The sequence below is a fragment of the Monomorium pharaonis genome, chromosome 10 (genome assembly GCF_013373865.1).
Source record: "Monomorium pharaonis isolate MP-MQ-018 chromosome 10, ASM1337386v2, whole genome shotgun sequence".
NCBI lineage: Eukaryota > Metazoa > Arthropoda > Insecta > Hymenoptera > Formicidae > Monomorium > Monomorium pharaonis.
This window is the reverse complement of record NC_050476.1, coordinates 2,731,891-2,744,199: the sequence shown is the minus strand read 5'-3', so window position 1 is coordinate 2,744,199 and position 12,309 is coordinate 2,731,891. Positions and strand designations below refer to the sequence as shown.

The 12,309-nt window shown below is 44.7% G+C and overlaps 1 protein-coding gene and 1 long non-coding RNA gene across 5 annotated transcripts in view; one reads left to right on the top strand and one right to left on the bottom strand.

Annotated features, from left to right (window-relative positions):
* Window positions 1-10,620, bottom strand: part of LOC118647571 — a 90,809-nt gene extending 80,189 nt beyond the window's left edge. Inside the window, exon 1 of the long non-coding RNA XR_004964762.1 lies at window positions 8,043-10,620. This is a non-coding gene — a long non-coding RNA (uncharacterized LOC118647571). The remainder of the gene's footprint in view (window positions 1-8,042) is intronic.
* LOC105833531 (protein grainyhead) overlaps window positions 1-12,309 on the top strand; it is a 107,808-nt gene that overhangs the window by 55,816 nt on the left and 39,683 nt on the right. The gene's annotated exons all lie outside the window — the stretch shown is intronic.

Sequence of the window (12,309 nt, the reverse complement as noted above, 5' to 3'; positions counted from 1 at the left end):
GACACGCGTGTAACTTATCGCGCGATCAGATCTGTATTTTGTGAAAGCGATCGCGCGGGAAATAAAAAAAAAAAGATCCGTAATTAGCCCGGCACGCGTAGATAGGCGTCGATCGCGGCGAGGCCGCGTCTCCGGGTATCGAATCGCTTATCGCGAATAAGAGTGATAAATAATCGAACGTGACGTTTGCTCCGTATCGTGTTAATTTACCGTTCTCGGATCGGGGCGAGTGCGAGAAAGAAAGAAATCCGGCGCTGCGCCACGTTCGCGCGAGAGTACCGTAAAGCACGAACGTCGGAGAGCCCAAGGAGAGGTCGTATTTCACGCTGTAATTAGTGCGAAGCGAAAAGATGCGACGTAATTAAAAACAGCCGCGTCGCTTCGAGATTTAAAGAGCAAATTCAGCTTGCGTCAGGTGATATTGAGCAGAGTCATAAATAACTTCCGCCGCAGTAACAAACACTCGTACTTAATATCGCGTGAAACGTCTAATTAATTGATTCGCGACTTTTTCCATTAGCAGGTAGACATTTCTCGTTCGCAAATCAAAACATGAAACATGGTTTTTAAAATTTTAACAACGTCTCGATAGTGCCTAGTGATTTAAAAAACTCATGACAAACTAAAAGATAAAAAATTTAGTAAGGATGCTACTAAATGTATATATTAATATCTTATGTATAAAAAATAATTTTAAATAAAAAGAACGTGTTTTATGAATTCATGCATTAAAAACAAGAATTTTTTGTTAAACAATAATGTCAATAATAGCAGCACGCGTGATAAAATGTTAATATCAACACAAACGTGAAAAAAATCGAGATACTTACTATAATTAATAATCAATAATAATAGGGAGTTATTATTACTAACTGCGGCTATAATAAGAAATAGCACAAGGTGTGTAACTGACAGGTGTAACTAGTAGTTACAGCTGTAATAAGAAATAGTGCAGAATTACATAGAGGGTATACTTCTTCTTCCCGCGCAGAATGCCCGATAGTAACGCAGGAACGTTTCTTACACGGGAAAGCAGGAAGAGAGCTTTGTGTGGAGTCAGTAATGAATAATCAAAGCGTTACACGAGACGGGGAAGGAAATCGGGACGATTCCGACTGCGCGCCCGTTCGATTTCGATATGCAAATTAACGGCGGTCCTCACGCTCTCGCCGCGAGAGTAAATTGGTCCTTGGTGCGCGCGCGCGCGCGCTTCCTTCCGCCTCTTGGCGGTCTCTCGCCGTTGTTCCGGCGTGAGACAGTCGCCAATTTGATTTGCGCTAATAACACGATCGTTAGCCCACGGCGAGAGTCAAGCGGCGACGGGCGGTTACCCCGTTTCTTCGCGCCTTCGCTTTTCTCGTCGTTGTCGTCGCCACAATGCCAATAATGGCAGGCCATTTTCGTTGAATGGCCGGGAGGGAAGGGGAAGGTAAAGAGCCTAGAGGTAAAAGCACACCCGTCGCGCTCATTGTCGAGTAGCGCTCGCTACTTACTGCGAGGTTCTCTCTCTTTCTCTCTCCCTCTCTCTCTCTCTTTTTCTCCTCTGTTTCCTCGTGTTACGTCAAAGTAACGCGCTCCTCCTTGCAAAGACGGGTGTCGCGACAGCGCAAACAATAAATCGCGACGAGCTCGCGAGTGAGAATCGGTCAACGATCCTCAGCGATCTTAACCGAGCGATAGAAAGCACATCATCACCGAGAGGGTATACACCGTATGAAAGTTCACACAGAAGTTTCGCTGGGGATATCCGAGTACTAAATCACAATTTATGTTAGAATTAAACGGTAATAGTCCACGAAATCGCCGGTAATAACCGCGACAATCTCAAAGTCAAGTGACGGATCTACGATAACGCGATATTTTCTACCGTATATCGCCACGTCGCGCGATTGGACGAAGGGGAAATAGACACGTCCGATTCGACGCGTCGTGCATCGCGCGGACACGGCGGTTTTACGAGCGAGTTGTAGTATCGGCCTCGTAATTCCCCGGGCAAAATCGAGCGTGGCCAGCATCAAATCAACGGCGCCGTTCCATATGCGCGACGCGCTATACTGACGCTGTCACGGTAATTACCTCTTGTCTCTTCTTCTGCGCGCGTACACGGTTGCCTAGGAAATTGCGTTAATACCATCGCTCATCCCTTCCCCCCCCCCTATCTTACGCCACTCGCGTTACGTGTTCGCGTCTTTTTCCGCACGACGATCCCTGCCTCCCCTCTCTTTCGTGCGCCCCGTACGCGTCTTTCATGCACAACCGAGTAATCGCGCTACCTTTTAGCTACACCTCGTCTTACGACGGCGGAGTTTCTCGCGGTTATCACATCGCGGCGTGTGGAAAAAGATAGGTGCGGAAGAAGGGTGTGGAGAAGAGAGAGAGAGAGAGAAAGAGAAAGAAACGGGATGAAGGTTTAAACGCGCAGCGGAGAAAGAGGGACCGTTAGATGTGGACGAAGAGATATGGGCGGGAAACGGCAGAAATTGATATTTTTCCGTTGTACCGAGAGGGGAAAAAGAACTGTCTTTAACGAGGAATGATTTGTCGGGACGTTTTGAATGATCACAGGCGCTACGCGTGGCTGATAGCTATGATATATAACCGCCCGTCGTGTTTTATGTACGCACCAATCGTCAGGATAAATGGCCGCTTAGAAAATTTCGCGCATCTTCCTAATACCGGGTAAATACAGCGAGGGGGAGGAAAAAAGTAGACGTTTGCTCTCTCGCGATAAGTGAGCGTAAAAAAACAAAAGAATTATACGAAGATTAAATGTCTTTTTCTTGGAGAGCCCCTCGAACGAGCGTCTCACCCGCGAGGATAATTGAGTCGCCGTTCATCGATTGGAAGATTTCACTTCCCCGTCCGTCGTAAAAAAAAAAAGAAATTCCAATTACTCCCTCGATCGTCAGGAGGATTTCCCGACGGCATCCCGCGATATAAACTCCCTCTCGCGCGTCTTTCCCCGCGGCAATCGGCGTTTCCGCCGGTAGACCGCCGCTCGACAAAGCGATATCATCGCGCAGATATCGGGGAGATGATAACAGGGGAAAACTGCGAAAAAAGTCGAGGGAGAAATGCCGCGCTCGGGCGCGCACCGATCGGCGGTAAGCCATCAGGGGGGGACCCGTTAGCCGCGTACGGCGAAGAAACGGCGCGCAAATTGATATTTTTCCCCCGCGATAAAAAGTCGGCGCGTTAACGAGGAATGATTTGTCGAGTGGCCGGCGCGGTGGTGACGTAGCCGGCGGCTAGACGCGAGAATTATGACCGCGTAACGTATGCGTGGTGCGTCCTCCCCTGCTTCCCGGCATGTCGTCGCATTTTTCGCGCCAGCCCTTTGGGCTAGATTGCCATCAGGAGGATCTCGCTGGAATAAGTTGGCTAGCGCACGCCGATTTGTTATTCCTGTCTTCGCTTCGACGCACGGTCGAGAGAAGACAAGATTCGTGCGCCATACTCAAGCTGATCCAGTATATCGCTTCGTATCTCGGCGATAACAATTCGGATTACGGTCGTTCTTTACGGAACTTTCGGATATTCGAATATTTCGAGAACCGAAACGTTTCGAAAGCGTTCGTTTCAGATAAGAGTGATTTTTGTCTCCCGAAAAACAAGGCTTCGTCATCTATTTACATTCTTCGAGTCTTAAAGAGACGGGCGCGAGAGATCGACGGCACCGTCGCGTAATGATGTATCGGCTGTAGAATCGAGCTAATGGAAGGTCGCTACAGGGGAGATTAGTTAACGGGCCGCGGGTTGTGTATTCGGCATTATAATGCTTCGCTGAACTGGTTTCCGACGGCCGCAGCCGGTCCAGGTTCCGATCGGAGGTAGGAATATCCTGACTGGAATCCGGAGCATGTGCGACCTGTCTTGAAGGATCGGACTCGATCCTAAGAAGCGGATAATGTTACGCGCCTTAGAAATCGACCGATAAAAGAATTCGTTTTAATTACGTCATCGCGAGTTCACTTGTGAAATTTCAATTCCACGAAATTCATCAGAATAATTATAAAATAAATACGACGCGCACATCGCACGAGTGTAAAGATAAACTTGATGACCTCGTGAAAAAACGTTTATCTTTACTCTGTTACAATTTCTTAATAATACGTTAAAATATTGCAAAAAAACAAAAAGAAAATGGAATTAATAAAACGTGGCAGTCATACGTATTTCATTAAGTATTTTCTGGTTTGAAAAATTATCTTTTTTCACTTTATATATTTTAATGTTATTGCGCGCATTTATTTCGCTTTAGTATTTGACGATAGGCCGATACTTTCCAGCGCGCGAGTAAACCTTGAGATAATTTATAAACCGCGCGCGTTTATATATTTTATACGGGGACTACGTAGAGGAGAGACATAATGAGTATAACTGGCGTTTCGCGATTTCTCCCGCGGTGTACGTGGGCGGTCGCGGATAATAATACCGCAGAAAAATGAAAACGGCCGTCGACGAGCGGAATAAATCTATCTTAAGAGAAAGAGACGAGCGAAAATTACATACCGTCGCGGAGGCATTACGACTGTGGCCCCGATATGAGGCGGATAATTTTCGGGTATATCCCGACGAGCGTTGCGTTTTTTCGGTTTGCCCGGGCCCAGGCATCGCGAAACAAATTGACTGACACTGGCCCATTAAGAGCGCCGCGCGAAAACGTTTCAATCTGACAGGCTGACTTTCGATAACGATAGCCCATCTGCGCAAACCCACGAATTATACGAGAGTGCCCTTTCCCGCCTTGCCCTGCCCCTCCCCCTCTTTTCCCCTCGATCTCACGCGTCCCGCGCGCAACATCATCGTGTACGCGATGGTACAGTACCAATAATTGTTTCGCGGTTTCGTACGTTACCGTTTCCGACGAAAGTTAACGAGCCTAACGATCTTCTTCGCTCTGAAGTGCACGCGCGCGCGAGATTGTTCTCTCCCCTCGATGTATTTACGATACCCTCGTACGCACGAAAGGTACATACGTAATGCGCGACGTGATAAGTGGCGAGTACCTTCCGTTAACGATCGGGCAATTTTGCAACATCCTGCCGGACGACGGCGGCGGCGAGAGATAGTCGCGCCCTCGCAAGTCATAAATCGGGGGAGCTCTCTTTCTCTCTCGCTTGTTGTTTCGCACGCGTGTGTGTGTGTGTGTGTGTGTGTGTGTGTGGAGCGAAAGAGGCGCGGAGTTGGCGTCATCATAATAGCCTGGCGATCGCTCTTGCACGCACGAGAGATCGATGAAACGTAATTCGGTAATAAGCTTATCGCGGGACTCTAGTAGGTGTACTGTTCTCTCGACGCTTCTCGTTTGTCACACGCAGCTGCGACCCGTTGCGGGATAAATGCACAGGGTGAAATTGAATGACACCTACAAACTTTGAGAATGCACTCGGAGAAAAATTCGTAGTGGTGGCAACCATGAAAGTAACAACTATATAAATTTTCAAGACGTAGAATTAAGAAAACTACACAATAAAATTTACTAAAAGTATATTAAATTTTACAGTTATTAAAGAATTTTACTAAAAAGTATAGTAAAATTCTTTGAGGTCACATATTATCTTACAATTACCAGATTTTGAGGGTAAATTTTAAGAGAAAATTCTGTTCGTGCAGTTTATGAAATTTACAATATTTTATATAACTAAAATTTTATTTGCGATAACTGTAAAGTAACTAAAATTTTAATTTTTGCAATAACTGTAAAATAATTTGTATCATCACGGCATATTTGTGCAACTATAATTAATTTACAGTGAAATAGCATCTCAGCCATAATTACATAGCTATATATTCAGTTTACGTATGGCCATTTAAGTATACGACCGGAATAATTATGACAGTAAGAGAGCAGAACATTAAGTGCTAAGAATAAAAACGAATTAAGGATCCCAAGTTTGAATCTTAATCGGTTCATTTTTTTAATTATCTGTTTATCTACAATTTATACAACAAATGGTTGATATTACACTGAGAGAAAAATGTGTGTATTTGCGACTTATAATTATACAGTAAAATAATTCTAGTCAGAAATATCATTTTTATAGTAATTATTACTATAATATGTAGTAATGCTGATGGTTTTATTGCGCAACTTACTATATTAAAATCTTCATTTTGGTTATGGCAGCCATATCATAGGTTGTATACAGCAATATTATGATTATGAAAATTTTAATGTAATTTAAACAAATTGTAATTTATATTATTGAATAACTATAAAATTGTGGCAGGATTAAAAAATGACTATAAATTATAGTAATATAATTACTGCTAATTTTTCTCTCGGTGTGTATTTTAAATTTAAATTATAATGTTATTGTTTATCACAACTTTATAATAGGGTGCTACTTGTTCGCAAATTTATAGATTGCTGGTACGATTTTGTCAACGAAAAGAAACATTTATGTCTGACGGCAATTCTTTTCGTAGTTCTTCAAGTTCGACTCAAGCTTAATTTTTTTTTCAAATTTTTTAAGTCATTTGACTTCAAGTTTTCAACTTGCATATCGCGTTACCGAAGCGTTCGCGCGAGTTATTCAGGAAACGCGCCGGCAAAGATTGCACGGTAATTGTGCGGCCCGCCGATTCCGCGACTTGAACTTTCCTCCGACGGTCAGGATGGGATATAGCCATATTACGTAATAATCTCAAGCATGCTCAAACGATTGACTTTTGCCACGACGACGACGACGACGATGACGGCGGCGGTGGCGAACCTGCACGTATCCGTCGCGTCCGCGCAAATGAAACCATTAAGGCTCTTTCGCCGGCGTGTATTCGGAGACGGGTAAAACGTAATGTATTGGCCAGTAAATTTCATCGGGCCGCGAAATGGGCTAATAATTAGCGATACGTCGCGCGATGAACGAACTGTCCCTCCACGAAGAAGAAGTGGCCGCGATATCGCGAGAATACTTGCCGAACGTAAGTAGAAATGCGAAAGTCACAGGCGGGACTCTCAAAGCAACTGCTATAAAATACTGCATAGAATCCGTGACGAGATTCAAAATTTATGAAACATTAAACGGACGACGCGAAACTTTACCTAGGAAAGTATTATACTAATCTTATCTGTAAGAAATTTTTACACATTTATGTATTTCATAGAATAATTTGCGGTCATTAGATTACGTCAAAGTCTCAATTAATAGATAAAAAAAATAAGATGAAGATGTTAGTCACAGATATGATATGATATTAAAGTATGATAATTTGATTATACAACGAGCGGCACACGGCGCAAGTCGGTAATGCTTACATAATAAAAAGAACGTTTCTTTTTTTTCCCCCCTTTATTTCTTCATCAATGTCGTTTTTAACATGTACGTACATGTAGGCTAATGTATTTCAATTAGCTGGGCATCTAAATATGTCTAAATGAACTCTCTTTCGCATTTTTAATTCTCGCATTTTAAGAGCGTCTCGCGGTGAGTAAACAGGCCCGGGGCAGATAAATTTGTTTATGAGCTACAGCCGATCGATCGATCGAAGGGCGGCGCGAAGCCGTCTCATTCTGGAAACATCTTAATATGCAAATTCCGTCTCCTCCGTGGCCTCGGAAATTCGACTCGGTGATATATAAACGTCGCGAGACGATCGTTAAATTTCCGCAACGCGGAGATATATAAAACCGGGCGGTAAAGGGGGAAAAAAACCGGGCAATCGTAAAAAACCGCTCGACGCATGTTTTCGACCTCCCCTCCACCCCTCCCCCCCGTTTCGCTGCTATTAATCGGCTAGATGGATTTTAGCGCAAATGCCGGGAAATAACGTTCATCGCGGCGCGAATTCGCGACGCGGGCGTTAATTGCATTTCGCGGGAATCGTCGTCGGTTTATTGTCAACACGAAGGCGTATTTCGGTTGCCGCGTTTCGCTCGCGAAAGGATGTCCAGCGACGATCGTCGCGGCCACTCGATTCGCATTCAAGTACATTTACCTACGGATTCGCAATCGAGCACTCGTTGCAGGAATTGACTCGAGTACCCGGAGTAGCCGTCTGCTTCTGTATGATTTGCGTAATTATATTCATCTACTTACGTGCGTGTACACGCCAGGAGTGGAATCTCGATCGAGCGACGACGGACTCGGACGGGATCGATCGCTAGGTTATGTCGGTCGGCAGCGCAGGCCTCTCGGTCCTCCTCGTCGAGAGAGAGACGACGGGTCTCGAGATGCGAGGAATCGGGTTTCGTGGCTCATCCACGGGGGCCACGGCCGTTCGCCGTGGAATCGCGGCTCGCGATCGCGCGGCCTTGGCGCGGTTCAATCCCGAGCGACGCCGTGCCGCGAGGATGCCACTAACCGCGCCGACGACGGGCAGGAGCAGCTTCCCGAATTGCCCCTCGCGTAAACACACGCACACGCGCGTACGCACGTACGCGGAGAGGCACGGGAGATGAACAGATCGCGCGACGACGATGCGGCGAGATGCACCTCGTCGATTCCTCGGAGCGCGTAAACACACGAACGCGGGAAAACAGATCGTGCGCCATTGTGCGCGGCCGCGGCGCATGCGTGTATGTGCGCGTGCAGTCTGCGTATGTGTGCGTGTGTACAGCGCGAGATGGCGACCGATCGCGGACGGAGCGGCAACATGCGCGGTGCCTATAATGGACATGTAAGCGGCGAAGCAGGTTTCATTCATTCATGTTCGGAACGCACTGGTGTGGCCTACCCTGCCTTACAATTTCCCATTTACCATCCTCCTCTCCGACGGGCGGCCGTACACGTGGCCGCCGTTTCGAATTCCCCGCCGTCGTCGTAGAATCGATTAGTTATCGATAGTACAGAAACGCTCACGTGACACCTCTCGATGAGAGCGAGGGAGAGATGAATCGCAACTGAAACGTATATTGTGCACGAAAAAGATCATATTCTCTCGGAGTTGCAATTAGTGTATTTTCACTAATTTGCAGTAGTATACTTATAACTATGATAATTTGTGAATATCCACTGACTTTTAGTGATTTTTACTTCAGAATTAATGTATAATCACTGAAAGATCGGTATATTTATTTCACTAATTGACAAGTTATAGGTGTACCACTGAAATCAGTGTATTTTTACTGATTTCAATGATTTTTCGCTAATTGTAGCTTAGAGAGTTGAATTAACTGATGAGATTTAGTCTAATCAATAATTTTGTTAATTTAATAATAATATTAATGAAACGATACTCTTGACATACTTTTGTTTTAATAAAACATTGTGTTTTATTTATACACCGTTAATTATGAAAGAATTAATTTCTCGAGCTTTAGGTAACATTTTATTATTTTTAATTTATTCTGTTCAATTAATTTATTTCCCCCCGTGTGGTTTTTAAGTGTTGTAGATTATTATTACGGTGTCCGAATTGAATTATTTAACAGTAAAAATTAGCGATGCATTTTGACAAAAAAAAAACAGGACAGATTTATACGTCGTCTAAAATATAACGCGCGTCTGAATATTAAAAAAGACTAGAAAATGAATTTTTTGGGATTGTGCGTCAGCGAATTGTGGAATTTTAAAACAACCGCAGTTCTGTCGCCGTAGCTCTTCCACTTCTTCTCGCCGAGCATAATCAGATTCCAAAGAACATTATGAAAGAGAGTTTTATGTTTGGCGTCTGTCGTCATCGTTAAAAATTCAAGCCTAAAAGCGATAGATAAGCCGTAATGTATTCCGCGTATACGTGTCCTAAAATATTACCGCCGGTCGTCCGTTTGTATTCGCAACGCGATGGAAAGGCATGATTTTCCCGAATTTGCGAGAGGACAAAACGCGTGTGTACTTGTCGATAAAAATTTCCAGCGCAAAATATAATCCTCGATTAAACCGAAATTTGTGATGCCCGACACGGTTGGCGTTACGCATGTCGTTGTACGCGTGACAATACGAAAGACAAGGTTTTTCCCCGATGGAAAGACGAGCACATGATAAGACGATTCGTGTGATCGTTAGGGTCCATCTGAGGCAGGATTAAAGACCTTCGTCAATAGCCGGACGCGCACGTGAGATCTCTAATTTCGATATACCGCTCGCGGGTCTCTAGGCATTTGTCATCTCGACTCTCCGAGAATGATGTAAAGATAACCCCCCCTCTCCCCTACCGGTGCACGGTAGCGACGGAGGCTGTTAGACTTGGAAATTGAAACACGGTCTGAATTGCGTAAGCGCGCGCTTGAAAAAAGGAAAAATAGGAAAAAAAAAGGAAAAACTGCGGAACGCGATTGATTGCCTGCTGCGACAATCTGCGATGCTACGCGTAATTCCACGAAGAAAAACATATTAAGAAAAGCCCGCATATGCGCGATTCTCTTTGATGAATGCACGTACGCCAGCGAAAATTACCATACGCATCATAGATTCGTATGTACATAAACACAATTAAAAGAAATTTATATCTTCAACAACATCCTGTCTCGGGTAGGAACGCGTTTTAATGGCCGAGACGTCTGTTAAGTAACTTCAGCTTTCATCCTGACGTATGCAAATGCGCTCCAAATTGCATTCAAATTGAGTCGTCGGATCTTTAAAACCACCTGGCGACGTACATATATACATATGCAGAATACCTCGGGTTCCCCGCGCCTCCTTTTATTTGCGCATTTTTCGACCATTTTGAAATTCTTTTCTCATAATACAACTCTGCAAAAACGAGAAGGAGAGAGAGAGGAGAGAGAGAGAGAAGGAGAGGTGTGTGGAATTAAAGTTAAAAATTGATCAATCAAGATCAGAGAATCTCAAGCCTAATAGCTCTCGATACGGAAATTAAACGTTTCTTTGGATTTCCAATCCTCTCTCTCTCTCTCTCTGTCTCTCTCTCTCTCTCTCTTTCTCTCTCTTCTCCTCTCTCTCTCTCTCTCTCTCTCCTCTCTCTCTCTCTCTCGTCTCTCCTCTCTTCTCCTCTCTCTCTCTCTGTCTCTCTCTCTCTCTCTCTCTCTCTCTCTCCCGTCGAGAATACCATGAACTTCGCTCGCGTTTATCTTAATGCAATTCCGACCGGCAGAACCATATCGGGCCGCATTATCACGAGGGGCGATTCTTTCTTTTTTCTTCCTTTGCGTGGCGGACTTCCTGAAACAGGAGATGCGCGCTTCTTGCATCGGTATCGGCATTGCGCCGACAATACGCGCGCGGAAAGACGAAAAAAAACCAAGGAGACAAAACAGACGACGCGTTGCACTTCGAGCGATCTCAAACGAATACGCGGTCTCACGTATCAAATCACCTCCCGGCCAGTGTTCCTCGGTACCTATCTCTCTAAGGGTTTTTTTTTCTCCTTCTTTTCCCCCTCGTCCGTCTCTCCGTCGATCGCTACCACTGGGTAGCGTTTCTTTTCTACCTGCGGGATACGCGCGAGAGTCAGTTCATTGAATTATTTAATACAGAGACGAGAGCACAAGATCTGTAAAGGTATAGCACAATGGCCGAACGAATCGTGATTCAACGACCGCACTTACGACAGACAGACAGACAATCTTGCTATTTTCTCGCTATTTTTGCGCTAATCGTATTACAACTGTGAGATCGGAAGCGCCCGTTTATCCACGCTTTAGAATTAGCTTTCAATTTAACGCTATATGTTCAGACTTATCGCGCCAGCGACTTTTCCAATTCGAAATAATTGCTTTATCATTGCTTTATTTGTGAGTGGAAAAAATCCTTCTTACTGCCATTGATGAATTTCATTTACATACAGGTACTATTAGAACGTCTGCTCTACATTATAATGATCGTTTAAGTGCGTGTAGCAATTTATTTATTATTATTTGTTTATTTCGACGCGTTATCAGCGTCACCGTTTTGTACAGGTGGAGACGAATAATTATACATGCCGTTAATTATAAACGCGGGACTCAACGCCATGTACCGACAAATATTACTGCAGCTTAGCATAATTTGTCAATATCGGTAAATCACACGTGCTATTTATAAGCTATAACATAACCGATAAAAATAATATTACGGCTGTAGAGAGTTTCTCTCGGCTGTCACGGCGGGTCGACGAAGACTCCGATCTTTCTCGTCCGGGTTCGCGGGAGGTTCGATGTGCTAATTAGGAGTCTACGTCGCGCCCAATTAATGCCCGCTCTCTCGGTCACGGGAGAATAAGAACTTTTTACAACGCTGCAACAGGAGAGGCTCTTCTGGAACCGCACGTGGACTCTCGGCAGCGTCGCGACGTATCTGCACGAGGCACGACAATGAGAGACAATGGGGCCACCTCTCGTTGATTGTACCACGGGTTTTCGCGATGCATAGAAGTGCAGGGAGGTGTGAAAGAGGATAATAATATAGAGTTACTTTAGCGTGCGCG